Below are 14372 nucleotides of genomic sequence, written 5' to 3'. Positions count from 1 at the left end.
GAAAAATGCAGTGGATTTTACCAGATTATTATGGTGAGGGTTGAGAATCACGTACAATTTAATGCATCTGAACTACCCTGAAAGCCACGTATCTGTGTCTAATTAAATTCATGGCAGAGAATTGAATGGTTAGGATTATTATTAGCCCACCATCTATTTTCTATTGCTTTCCGTCCAAGTTATAAACTAGTGTGCCCAGTTGCAGCTAGCTAGCTTTGATGTTACATATGCATCCAAAATCAGAGAAGAGCCCAGAGAGACCGGGACAAGGTTGATTAGCGTGCCCATATTTATCTCATATTATCCTACAAAATTAATAGATTAACCATTAAATTTGTGATGTTCATTATTGACTTGTGCGGGGTCTACATAAGTCTACAAATTTAATTGTTGAATTGTAAGATGAAATGAAAAATATATATATATATATATATATATATATATATATGAGCTCAAATATTAATACATTTCTCCTTCTTATGTCCTCCCAAATGTAATGTGGGTTTTAAAATTATCATTATTGAATTTAGATCTATTGATAATTTTAAAAATTACATCACATTTGAGAGAACACAAAGAGAACAAGAGTCCTCATTCTAGCATTACTCAACATGGGTAGCTTCGTTTTAGCTAATTAATGATTATTGTAATGAAAGAAAACTCATTTTCCGGTATTGTGCGTGTGCAAGAATTGCACTGTAACTTTATTCTATAATTTGGAGACAAAATATCTTACAAACCAACCTTTAAAAGTGACATATGTTCTTAGCATATGACAAACACATTTTTTTTTTTTTAATAACATGTGCTTCTTGTATGCTTTTTTAATAGCATTAATAAAGAAGCATATGTTTCTTACAATATGATTAAAGGACGCAATTTAATTACTTTTAAAGACGTTTCCTACAAACTTGTAGGAAATTTATGTCATTAATTTGGAGGTTGTCTAAGCAAGCACACATATCATGTTATGGCTGAAATACCCTGCTAATTTCCAGATAAATTGTTTTATTCATTACATAAAATCACTAATATAAAAGGTGAGTCCCACGTTAAAAAGACATTATGAGTGTAAATTGTTAATATAACAAATATAGTTAAATCCAAATCTATAAATTTAAGCTTTTAAAATGAGCAATCTCTCAATATGTTACATTACAGTTTTATTGGAAGACCCCACAAGGTATTAATCTACATTCTAACATAGTGTGTTAAGTCTATGTTATCATCTAGCTCATTTGGGCAAGAACAAAATATTTTTCTTTTCAATTCATGTATCTCTATATTTAGGAAAAAAAAAATATATCATTTTTCTCCAAATAATGTAAAATAATGTAATCTTATTTATTAGGAAAGTATATATATATATACTCCCCCTCAAACTACCACTTCATTATCAATGTCTTTCCTAAATTATCAATTGTGTCAATTTCGCACATAAACAGATAAACTACCAACAAATGTCAATGTCCCCCCTAAGGCCAACAAAATGACAAAAATGACCCTTAAAAAGTTTCAATAAGACAAAAATATCCTTATAAATTAGAAGAAAAAAAAAAACAAAAAGTTAAAAATAAAATTTTAATTGGTTTTAAATTAAAATATTCTAATAATTTTTTTTTTCGTTTTTTTTAAACAATCCTTTTTTTTTATATATTTTTAAAATAAAATAAAATAAAATAAACTATCCTTATAAATTAGATTTAATTTTTTCAATTTTTAGTTTTTCTATATTTTTTTTTATAAATTAAATTTATTTTAAAAAAAAAAATCTATGTAAATTGTACTTATTTTAATTTTTTTTTTTAAAAAAAAAATTCTATTTTTAAAAATTTTTTTTTTTTAAAAAAAAATTTGATGAGTTTTTTAATTTTGTAAAGGGTATTTTTGTCCTTTGGTAGGACATTGACATTATGACGGTAGTTTAGGGGGAAACATTGATACAATTGATAGTTTGGAATGAACATTGATAATGAATTGATAGTTTGGGGATGGTATGTGTATTTTTCCCTATTTATTTAGTAGTATCTTTCCTTCATCAGGTAGAAAATCAGAGATATTTTTCCTTAAAGCTTGTAAGGTGTCTTCTATAAGAATCATAGAATTTTTTAATAAGAGCATGATACAATGTTCTACGAGGTCACAGCGCTCTCAAAGCAGCCACCATTTCCAACATTGCTTACCCTAACCTATCACAAAAATAGGTCCTATATATCCTCTAACACTAACGGGTCCATACCAGCATTCTCATCCGGCTCTTCGTTTTGAGAAATTAAATCACTAGTTTCGAAAGCCAAAATGTGAAAATGCATGTTTTTCACTCTCCAACCGACTCCTTACTTTGCTGGAGAAAATCACTAGTTTGGACAGCCAAAATTTTAAAATGGATGTTTTGTTATTGTTCAACCAACTCCTTACTTTGCTGGAAAATTTGAGCAGCATCAATAGTACTTTGACTAGTATGGAGCACTATTCACTCCCTATATGTTAAAAAAAACATTAAAAATTTGACATTCTTTCTCTTCACACGAATAAAGAAATCTTTTTAAAAAGAATATTTACATAAAAGAGAGAAAGTAGATTCTTAGTTTGTAGAGCCGGATATATGTGCTTTGAAAAAGTGGATACCTAAAACAAGGAAATGTGATTTTTAGTTAAAATAAAAATAAATAAATTTAAAGAGTCGGGATGACAATGCTCAAAAGCAAGGCATCAAAATTTCTTCATATTGTTAACAATGGCAGAAAATGTTTTAGACACAACCGCCAATCATAGTCTCATACCATATATATATATATATATATATATATACTAGAAATCAATCAATATTTTGTATTTCTTCTTGTTCTGAATTACATAAATCTTGATTTTTAACTATTTTATAGCTTATTTTATTTAATTGTTTCTTCTCTACTTGTTTGCAATTCTAAATTTTAATTTGTCACAACACTTTGTATAATTTTACCTTAATTTGACTTGAGGAAGGTGCACTACCACAAGAATCATCGATCATTGTCGACCTAAAATCATTGATGTACGTGTTGCGGCGGGATCGGACCCCATCCATACAAGTGGGTTTATTAAAGAAGGATTAAGAAGTTTGATAATAACAATAATAATAATAATAATAATAATAAAAGAGAAGAAGCTTGATGAAGCATAAGACCTGCATAATTCTCTCCCTTATTTTTTCCTATTCAAATTCGAGAAAAAGGAAAAGAAAAATTACATGAAAAGTAAAAACGATAGATGAGCAACCCAAACAACAGCAAAAAAACAACCAGCAATATTGAGTACAAAACATGCATAATTCATTGGATACTCTACTCATATTGATAAGACAACCAAAAAATAATAAGAACTCGTCAAACAGAGTTGCATTGTTTGACAAGTAACACGCATTTGCAAGAAGGCTGTGTATGTACGAGAAAAATAGTTTTAATATTTTATGTGACATTTTGTCATTCCATGAACATGTTTATGCCGTGGATAAGAGATCAGCAGTAATTGTCATATTCAATATTCAATGAGACCTATTAAAATCAAAACTACTCATACAACTCATTGTACTTGTGATGTTTCTTTTTCATAAGAGTTCTACTGTTATGAAATACCAATTATAATTACAACACTACAAACTGATGTGAAGGTTTATGTGGATTAATTGTATCATATCAACTTCTAGTTTGTTGAGCAGTTGACATATGATACCATATACATAGGCTGTCACACATCGATTAATCATAAAGTTTTTGTGGTAAAATTAGTAACATTTCAAGCATTTCTGATATATAGCACACAATAATCTAATAAACTTTCAACACATCTCGTCCATTTTTAGGTTAAATTTTGGGAAAACAAGGGGGCTTGGAGGGCCCAAGCCCTCCATGTAGGTTTGCTCCTAACTAGCGTCGTGTGCTCTAGATATGCATAACACAAGTTAGGAATGTCACATCAGTAATTAAAGACGCGTGAGAGCTCTAACTTAAGTTTTGTATGCACAGACATAACATACAAACCAAAGCCTTTTAGGAAATTGGGGTTGTCAAATTTATCTTTATAACGAAAAAGGATTGGCCTAACTCTTAAAAAATCATAGTTTTTTTTTTAAATAAAAAATAAAAATTTAAATGGTTAATTAGAAGTGTGGCATAAACATTGTGGGTTAAAAGAAAAACCAATTATTATTATTATTTTTTAAAAACATATACTTATTATGGATAAGGATTCATCATATATATATATATATATATATATATATATATAGCTTTCAGTTACCAATATATGCCATAAATATAGGATATGTGGCAGAAAGCTGCCTCTTTCGAGCTTGATACGCGGCGGAACCTAAGACTCTTCTTGTAACTTGAAATTATCGTTTGCATTATTATTATATAAATAAAAATAAAATAAAGTAGTGTTGATGCCGTGGATGAGAAGTCAGGCGTAATTGTCATATTGAATGACGCCTATTTAATTCAACTCATGGTAGCTGAGTTGTGATGGCATCCAATGTTAGATAATTTTAATTTTAATTTTTTTTTTAATTTTTTTTTTCTCTGAGCAATATTAGATATTCAAATTCATAACATAGAATCTCATCAATTTCTTAGTAATATTGCAGCCATTAACCCAAATAGCCAAGGGAAAAAAAAACATTAATTTGGCCTACCTCTTGAATGGCAAAATTCCAAATGAAACTTTAAGTTGTGTATATTTTGTTTATCAATTTCAAAATGCATTATTTTAGGGACTTTTTTTTTTTTTTACATGTCCACATAAGAGGGGGAGGAAGATTCGAACTAGTGATCTCCACTTCATAAAGCGTGGTCCTCAGCCGATTGAAATTTTAGCGACTTTTAAATGATGTTAATGAAAACATAATTAAACATTTGATAAAATCACGCATTTTTTAAGAAGTAGCTAGTAAAAATGTCGTTCGGCGTTTAAAATCATGCGTTTTTAAAAAGAATTTCTTGCATGTTACACAAAAACATGAATTTTTCAATATTTTCAAACGCACTCCAAAAAAGACGCTTTTTATGATTTCATTTAAAAATGTGCGTTTCGCCCACAAAACCATGAGGCCAACGAACGCGTTGAATCAAAAAGTAAATGCCTATTATTGGAGATCATGACAATCAACTAATGATGACTAAGGTTATGTTTGATACGCCAATGGTTGTTCCATTAAAAAATATATATAGAACTTTTATTAAAAATGGAAGAAAGTAGAATGGGATAACCATTCTCAAATTGAGAGGAATAATTATTTCTTAATTGAAGAAATGGTTATTCCCTTTGAGCATCTCCACAATAGTGGCTATTTTAGCTACTTATTTTCAATACAAACTCTAATGAATTGTCTATTTAAGTCTCTACTTTCTTTAGATATAATTTTTATTGTTTATTAAGGGAGGAGGAGATGGAGAGATAGAGGTGAGAGCGAAATGACTAAAATAATTATAGAATGTGCTGGAAACACAAAAATGGCTGATAATAGCTAGCTATTATCAACCTTTTAGAGCATCTATCGGAGATACTCAATTCCAAGTGTTACAATATATGTATACTTTAACACTAATACTATTTTATCACATATTATTCCGTTCTTAATAAAAGCTATTCATTTTTTTCTAATAAAATAACAATTCCACGTAGCTTAAGAAAGTAACACATCCATAGCTACAAAGTTATTCTTGCATCGACAGTATCACGTATGTACGCTGAAACAATTCCTGTCCTTTCGGTTAAACGTATTCAGCTTAGACACAAACACGGCCATTAAGGAGTACCATTGAAGTGCTTGCCTGTTCATGTAATGCAGCAAAATAAGTAGACGTATATATGCAGATCCAGGATTTCAAGATTGAGGGGGACCAAAGTACTGGTGAATGGTGATAATGGAAAGTAATCAAACATAGGGCTGGGGCCACCTATATAAATTAATGTAAAACTATAAATCTTAAAAATTTTAGGGGACCATGCATGGCCACACTTACATACAGAGAGAGCCATGGCTTCCCTTGGTTTTCAATTTATTTATTTATTTATTTATTATTATTACTATTATTATTATTATTTTCATTGAGTTGAATATATATATATATATATATATATATATCTGTGTGTTTTTTCAAGCTTAAACATTAATTAGCTAATTGAACCTTGTCAAAATGAAATTTGACTCGTCTCTTACATGACTAATTTTTTAAGCAGATAATTTTAGGATAGTTTGAAAATCCTAAACCTCTCAAAATACCTATTAGAGTTGAGATAATTAATTCTTACTTTTTTTACTCATCAACCCAATGAATTTTACCAAGAAACGTGATAAAAATTGTCTCATCAAGGTGCATACTATCACTAACACTGGACAACTACTAATTAAGATAATGATATCCTATATATTAGTAACACTTAACAACTACTAATGCGCATGCCTCATATATCTTTTTAGCCATGTAACATCGTCATTCATATTTTGGTCCCATTGAATGAAAAATTCTGGTTCCGTGCCAGATGGCCACCCCAATCATGCATGGAGCTCGGATCATCACCCTCATAATAGATGTATACACATATATATACTTCAATATATATCTTCATTATATTTACACAGAAGTATTACATATAGGCCAAAGATCAACGTTACAATCTTACATAATCTACAAAATATATCAGTACTCCAAGCTAATCCCAGATTATCATCGATCCATGCATTAATACTTGTTACATAAAACTACAAGGGTTTTCATAACAAAGCTTAATATATATATATAGAAAGAGAGAGAGAGAGAGAGAGAGAGAGAGATTCAGTGTTGGGAAGGCCAAAGGAAGGCTCCCATGGCGAACTTCCTCTTTTGGGTGACATCTCCAGTGAGAGGCAAGCCGTACTCATTCAAGAGGCAGTCAAGCTTCCACTCAGGCATGCTCTCGTAGTCAATCTTTTTGAACCTCGGATAGTGAAGAGGCATCTGGAAGCTGCAGCAGCGGCTGTCTCTCTTGCTCCCTTGCTGTTGCCCATTTGGCCCCAGCACCCCTGCCATGGCGGCATAATTACCACTGTTGGAGCAACCAATTCCACTCATCCTCTCCTTTTTTCCTCTCACTGCTAGCTAGCTTCTTGAGTAATTGAGCAATATAACTCAAACATCCCTTTTATAGACATCCTAGATAAGGAGAAAAAACAACATGAATGGGAGTGCATTGATGTTTTGAAAGCGAACCATGCATTATGAAAAATGTAATGGATTTTACCAGATTATTATGGTGAGGGTTGAGAATCACAATTTAATGCATCTGAACTACCCTGAAAGCCACGTATCTGTGTCTAAATTCATGGCAGAGAATTGAATGGTTAGGATTATTATTAGGCCATCTATTTTCTTTTGCTTTCCGTCCAAGTTATAAACTGATGTGCCCAATTCCAGCTTTGATGTTATATATATCCAAAATCAGAGAAGTGCCCAGAGAGACCAGGACAAGTCTGATTGGTATCAATATTTGGCCTATATTTCTTTCATATTTTCTTACAAATTTAATAGATGATCTATTAAATTTGTAGAGTCCATTATTGACTTGTGTGAGGTCTACATAAGTCCACAAATTTAATTAAGGGTTGATTTTGTAAGATGAAATGGAAAAAATATGAGCCCAAATATTGACACTAAGCATTTCTCCTTATCGTGTCCTCCCAAATGTAATGTGACTTTTAAAATTATCATTATTAAATCTGGATGTATTGATAATTTTAAAAGTCACATCACATTTGAGATGACACAAAGAAAACAAGAGTCATCATTCTAGCATTACTGATCAACATGGGTAGCTAAAATAAAGAAATGTGGAGTCGGATATATGTGCCTTCAAAAAGTGGATAGCTAAAATAAAGAAATGTGATTTTTAGTTAAAATTAAAAAATAAATAAATAAAATAAAGAGTTGGATGACGATGCTTAGAAGCAAGGCATCAAAATTTCTTCAGATTGTTAACAATGGCAGAAAATGTTTTAGATACAACCGCCAATCATATAGTCTCGTACCATATATAGCAAATTTCAGTAAACACAACATGAACAAAGCAGAACCAGAGAATTCTCAAGTCAGAGAATCTGATTCCCAAGCAACTTCTTAAGCATTTCTATGATTTAAGAAGAATCTGGATTACTAGAAGATGGTACTAATTCCAGCTGCATATGCCTATAATATTCCAATACAAGTTAGGGGCAAATCTTCCAGTGAGCATTTGACAAAAGCAAGAGTTTCTTGCATCAGGAATATGTGCTTCTCAACAGAAACTTCTTTTGGATTCTCAGGAGCTGCTTTATAGCAAGTGATGGCAAATCTACCAGCATGTTTGAAGGGGAAACATACATGTGGAAGGACCAGAATTCTTTATATTCTACAAAGGCAGACAAAGTTCGAAGTACATCAACTTGTCATTCCAAATTTGAGCATTAAGCAGATTCCGGGATATACACGGAAACAATGCAGAGCCGAAGACGCGTGATTCAGAGAATCTGATACTCAAAAATTTCTTGCTGCCATTCTTTAGTGATCATGTATGAAAAAAAACACAGGAGGAATATGATTTTGAACGAGTATATTCAGCACTTACTGGGAAAAGAATCTAAGAGACGAATCTACATTAGTCTATTCATGTAAATAATGGAACAAATTTGTTCTCTCACAACTTTGGGACAGTAATTGTCAGTGAGGGAATTGTTTTCTTTGACACCAATTGTAGGCCAGGAATTCAAATGTTTGTTAAAGTAATGATTAAGTAATTAAATTTACCTCTTTCTATCAACTTAAATTTTTGGGATATGGACATCACCTATTAAAAAAGAGTTTGAGTCCACACGTGAAGGGAAGTGTTAAAGTAATGATTAAGTGATTAAATTTACCTCTTCCTATCAACTTAAACTTTTGAGATAACTGATAATTTAACAATGTCTATAGGATGGCTGATATATCCCAATGGCACCTGATATAGGCTTTGTTTTGCCACCAACTATCAGCCGTTTTAACAGTTTATTGGACAGTTGTCACAAACTATATTGGCAAAATGTACTGTTATTGGTTCACATACATCAGATGTAAGATAACAAAAACAAGTACTTGGAAAAGAAAATATCTATGAAATAACTCCATAGTACTAAGGTTGTTTGTAAGGACTAAGCAGCCAAAACTCAAAAGATACCAGATAAGAAAGGACCTAATCTAACCAAAATGGAGGAAGAGAAAACTCTAAAGCCCAAATGATCTCAGGACTACAGCCCATAGTAGCAGGTTCCAAAGTAATTATGACTAAGATAGCAATGGCTTATAGCCACTAAGGACAAGCTAGCCAACAACCAACGTCAGGCTTCTGTTTTCTGAATAGGAAGGCCCACCAATAACATCACCCTTTCCCCTCAAAAATCTTCTTTGTTTTTTATTTTTTTCTTTTTTTTTTTCTGTTTTTTTTTTTAACGAGGAACCCCTCAAAGGCAGGGTTACTTTGTGTACCCACCCCTGTTAGGTAAACCTCAAACCTATGTAAAGCGTCTCCTCCACACGGATCAGGTAATATTCCGGCTTTGCCGGCGGGCTGGCCCCAAAAAATTGTTTGCACCCAAGGAGATTCGAAACTTAGACCTTATGGATTACCACAAAGAAAACCAAAGCTCTTACCACTCGAGCAAACCCCTTGGGCTTAAACCTTCAAAAATCTTATATCCCAGTTAAAAGGAAAAAGGTCTACATTTGCAAATGATTAGGTCCAGTACTGAAATACACTAACCCCCCATAAAAGTGATCAAATACTTCTACTGAAGTGGTAAGCTGGGACAAAAGAGCACATTAAAGGTGAGATTGGCATCTCTCTTGATCATGAGCAAGTACAACACAGATTGTAACAGGAAAATTTCCCTGGGACCAAAAGTTTGAAAGAATTATGACAAATAAATAGGGTCAAATTCAAAAACCGTTGACTTTGAGAATAGTACAAAGACGTGCAAGAACACTTCTTCAAGCAACTTTCATAATGGTAGTTTCCACATGAAGTCACTGAGGAAACGTAGTCCTTTATTGAATAAGAGAGCATTCTTTTGGATGGTAAGCAAAATTATAGAATCGTTTAAAGTTCACTCATTTGCATTCCTACCATGCTAATGTGGGTCAATAGACTCTTAAACAGAAAGCATCTAAAAGGTTACATAAAATCTAAGGAAAAATGAAAGAAAAAAAGAAAAAGAAAAAAGAACTAGTAGTATACTTCTGCAATATGCATTTCAGCGTGGATATGAAAGTGATGAAAACTTTGGAGAAATATGATAAGAAATCTATGGATGTTAGTCTGAATCTAAAAGCAATCACCTTCACAATATTGTCAGCATACTTCATCAACCATGAAACCAGCAAGCCCGTGGATCCAAGGTTTAACACTACCATCCAAGTTGTAATACTATAACCATTGAAAATTCGGTGCCACCAAGGACCATTCTCAAATCCACCTCGGAAATTATCCACAAGAAGCCGTGCCAAATTGAAAAAATCGCACCGAACCTAAGAAAGAATCATTGTCTGAAGATTTACTAGTGTAGTGGATACACTTAACAAAGAGAGAGTTGACACATGAAAGCATAATAAAAAAAATTACTTCAAGTGGATATCTCAAAAGAAAGGAAATTCGCAAATATTTTATGATAATTTTGAGGAACTGCCATAAGATTCATGATTCAATATTTCCCTTTTAGATTTTAAAAGGACTGTAAACAGGGTAACACTTTATAATGATCATTGCGGTATATGGGAGGGCACTTAAGGGCTAACATCTTTCAAGAATTCCAATAATGAAAGAGTTCTGGGGTGAGATTTGAATGGCAGCTACTCAAAAATGCAGATGGATATTACGTAAATGATGTTACCATTGCACAAGCAAGTTGGTGTGTGGAGAAAAGACCCTACGTACATAATTGTACATTCTGCCAATACAAGCTATCATTGTTCTTCTTCATTAGAAACTCCGTGTAAACCCCTGCCAATGCTGATGGACAAGCAGATAGGATTCCCAACATGTAGCCTTGGATTGGTGCTGAGAATAGAGAGTCACACGAAGCTTCTCCACAACCTTTTATCTACAATAATTGAAAAGGAAATAATTCAACTACATTGTTACATAAATAATTAACTCAGATAAGAGGCGTTACTCAAGAATTAATCTTAGTTAAGTTTTTCATCACCTTTGTGAAAAGAAAGGAACAAACATTCGTACATAATAGATGGTATTTCATATAGGCTGCTATATCAAGCGTCATTGATCAAGGCAACAGTAGAAGACTTTTCTCTACAATACTTCCAAAGGCATAGAAATACTGCAACAATGGAACTGTGATGTATAATGTCACAACAACAATTTGGGTTATCTTAATGAAAAGAATATGATATACAAAGCAGAGAGTGTGTTGTTGAAAACTTTAGAACCAAATAAATGGTTACAACATCTTCCATTAGCACTTTACATGATTTGTGCAATAAGTAGAAAAAACATGAAGGAGAAATCCATTAACTGTCTAGAACATTAAAATGGAAACTGGAAGTTTGCTTCATGATTCAATTTATGGTTATACCATCACAGCCTAAAGGGAAAGTATTTCATTCACCAAAGAGTTATGTGCCAGAGGTCCTACAATATTACTAACTCAACATTTAAATTGTGGAGATCTTGTTTGAAAGATCTCAGGCAAACCATAGTAGTCCTTACCAAATCTTGCATCCATGTTATTGTAATGACCCACTTTATGAATGAAAAGAAAATGAAAAAGGCAACTATCTTTGCATGATATCTTGATTAGCTCTACTCCTGATTTTTTAGGTTTGTCCTCGTAAGTACCCATTTGAAACCAATTCAAACGAAGATGTAAGAACTTAAAAGAAAAATTTATATGTATGAATGCAGCAGATACAAACAATACACATTTCAAGTGGATTCAGCCAATGTAGGTTTCAGTCCCCTATAATGAATACCATATAAACACCAGCAGAAAGCTGCCTCTGAATGCTCTCATTAATTCAAGTATGTTTCAGAATTGGCAAGAAGATCATCATTCTAAAAACATTAATCTCCAACACAATTATGACATCACTAAAATATCACATGATCAGACCAGTATAGATAATGAACATGCAAGAATCCACAGTTTCAAGTATGAAACCAGCTTCAATTACTCTATAAAATAATTCCAACTTATCACCTGGCTTGTGGTTGTTCCAACAGCTAATAGAATAATCGCCATCCATTGTAGATTAGACAGCTTCCTCCTCAGGCCTGAGCATGATATAAAGTAATTAATCAGTAAATTAACAACAAGACTCTAGATCAAACAAAACATTAATCCTAGTAAAAAAGTAATAAAAGAAACTAAAACAGTTACAGCACAACCAAAATCGCAAAACATCAGAATATACGGGACCTCGAAAAGCACAATGTAGGCACACCTGAACAAGATGCCAGTAGTAACAATCTTCAGATTACCCATAATCTGATACGTCGATGTATCCACATAAGTTAGCGTAGCAAACTGAACATTGTTATGAATTAGATATATGATTGAAGGAATGGGGTATAAGCGCACAGTTTTCCACTCTGTGGTCATCCTTGGAGACGACGAAACCCGGCACTCTCGCCATAGAAGTATAGTAGAAACCACTAGCTACACCTTTCCAATTCCGTATTTGCACAACTTAATCAAACAATTTAGCTTGAAAATCACCTTAAAAACCTCTGCAAGAAAAGGAACAGTTGCATAGTCGTACAAATACCGTCCATTACTTTGAGACAGAGTTGTCAAAATCCCCTGTCACATACAAAAACATCAATCTCTTTCAAATTCTTAATTAGCATTTAATCAGTCAACATTAAGCAACTAATTGTTGCCAAAAATGTCACTTCCTTCGCTATAATCACCAGATTAAATAAAATTGGTACAAATTGGTTCAATTAATCTGAATGTATGAAGTTTTAGACATTGAAATGAGCAACGAATCTAATAGAATGCGCATTCAGGCTTCGGAGCGGTGGAAGAAAAGAGATCTATGCAATGGCAAAGCCGCACACACAAAAATGGATGAAATTATGACGAATCGAGCGGTGATTGTGTACAGAGGGTTCTAGGGTTTTCGCTGGCTGACCTGAGAGCTTGTGAGAATGGTGAGGAATATGGCCGGCAATTTAACCCATAAGACGCGAACCAAATACGAACACGACACGTAAAGTTCAGGTTAGGGTTGGACTTAAACGGGTTCGGGTCGTAAACAGGTCACTCATTTACAACACGGTTAGTAAACATATCATGTTGGGTCAACCTACCGGGTTCACGAGTTGACACGTTTGACCCCCTTTTTTTTTTCATTAAACTTTGCCTTGCCTTTGATAGTTTGTTACTTTGTAACGTTTGCCCTTTGATGGTTGTTTTTGAAGATTTTGTTTAGGAAGTAGAGGAAAGACTGCTTAGAAAAAAAAAAAAACAAAAAACCATTTTGGTATGGCTATAAAAGGTTAAAAACTATAATGAGTTTACATTCAGGTCGGATCGGGTCGATCTATAACGGATAACACGACATGATTACAACCCGTTTATATAAACGGGTTCATGTCGTGTTACCCGTTTATGGACCGTGTCGTGTTCGAGTTGGGGGTTCGACACGTTTAGTTAAACGTGTCGTATTCGGGTTGGGCTTAAACGTGTCGGGTCATAATCAGGTCAAACATGAACCTAACACGCAAACACGTTTTGCCAGCCCTAGGAGCGCCACAACAAAGTACCACTGCATCATGAACTTCTACGTCGTCGTTTTTGGCAGTTCTTGCAATCTGCGTAGCGTTATGGCCAGCTAGCTTAGTGAGTTCAGTGACAAAGACTGGGCTCATAATTTTATTGCTAAAATAGAAAGGGGTTTTTTATTTATTTTTTGGAGGAAAAAAAAAAAAGAAAAGAAAGTGTTGTGATTATATGATTAATTACTTTTGTTGATGTAGAAAGTAGCATTGACCTCGAGCCACCTTTTAGGAAGAAGATTCGTGTGCAAAAAAAATGTAAAAACCGTTAGAAACTCATTGGCCCTAGAGGGCTAAAGGGACTCCGATGCCCAAGCCAGAATGAGGTGCGATGGAACACTATAGAAAAGTGAGAATATTATTGATAAAGTGTTCATAAGGTAGTCTAAAATTTGTGCACCGTAGGCCTTATATATTGATATATAGAGTCATCTAAAGTCGTCTAGAGTTTGTTGGAGGAATTATGGTGTCTTGGATCGGGTCGGGTCACCGACTGGCTAGGCTTATTATGGAGTATGGGCATTTTTCTTAGGTGTGTTTTCAATGTGATC

At 33.3% G+C, this 14372-nt stretch overlaps 1 pseudogene; it reads right to left on the bottom strand.

Moving 5' to 3' along the window:
- Positions 1-9845: 9845 nt before the first annotated feature.
- LOC132174296 (CMP-sialic acid transporter 1-like) lies at positions 9846-13817 on the bottom strand (annotated as a pseudogene).
- Between the last annotated feature and the right edge of the window lie 555 nt (positions 13818-14372).

The sequence above is a fragment of the Corylus avellana genome, chromosome ca3 (genome assembly GCF_901000735.1).
Source record: "Corylus avellana chromosome ca3, CavTom2PMs-1.0".
Taxonomy (NCBI): domain Eukaryota; kingdom Viridiplantae; phylum Streptophyta; class Magnoliopsida; order Fagales; family Betulaceae; genus Corylus; species Corylus avellana.
The sequence above is the reverse complement of the archived record's forward strand: the minus strand, read 5'-3'. Positions and strand labels throughout refer to the sequence as shown.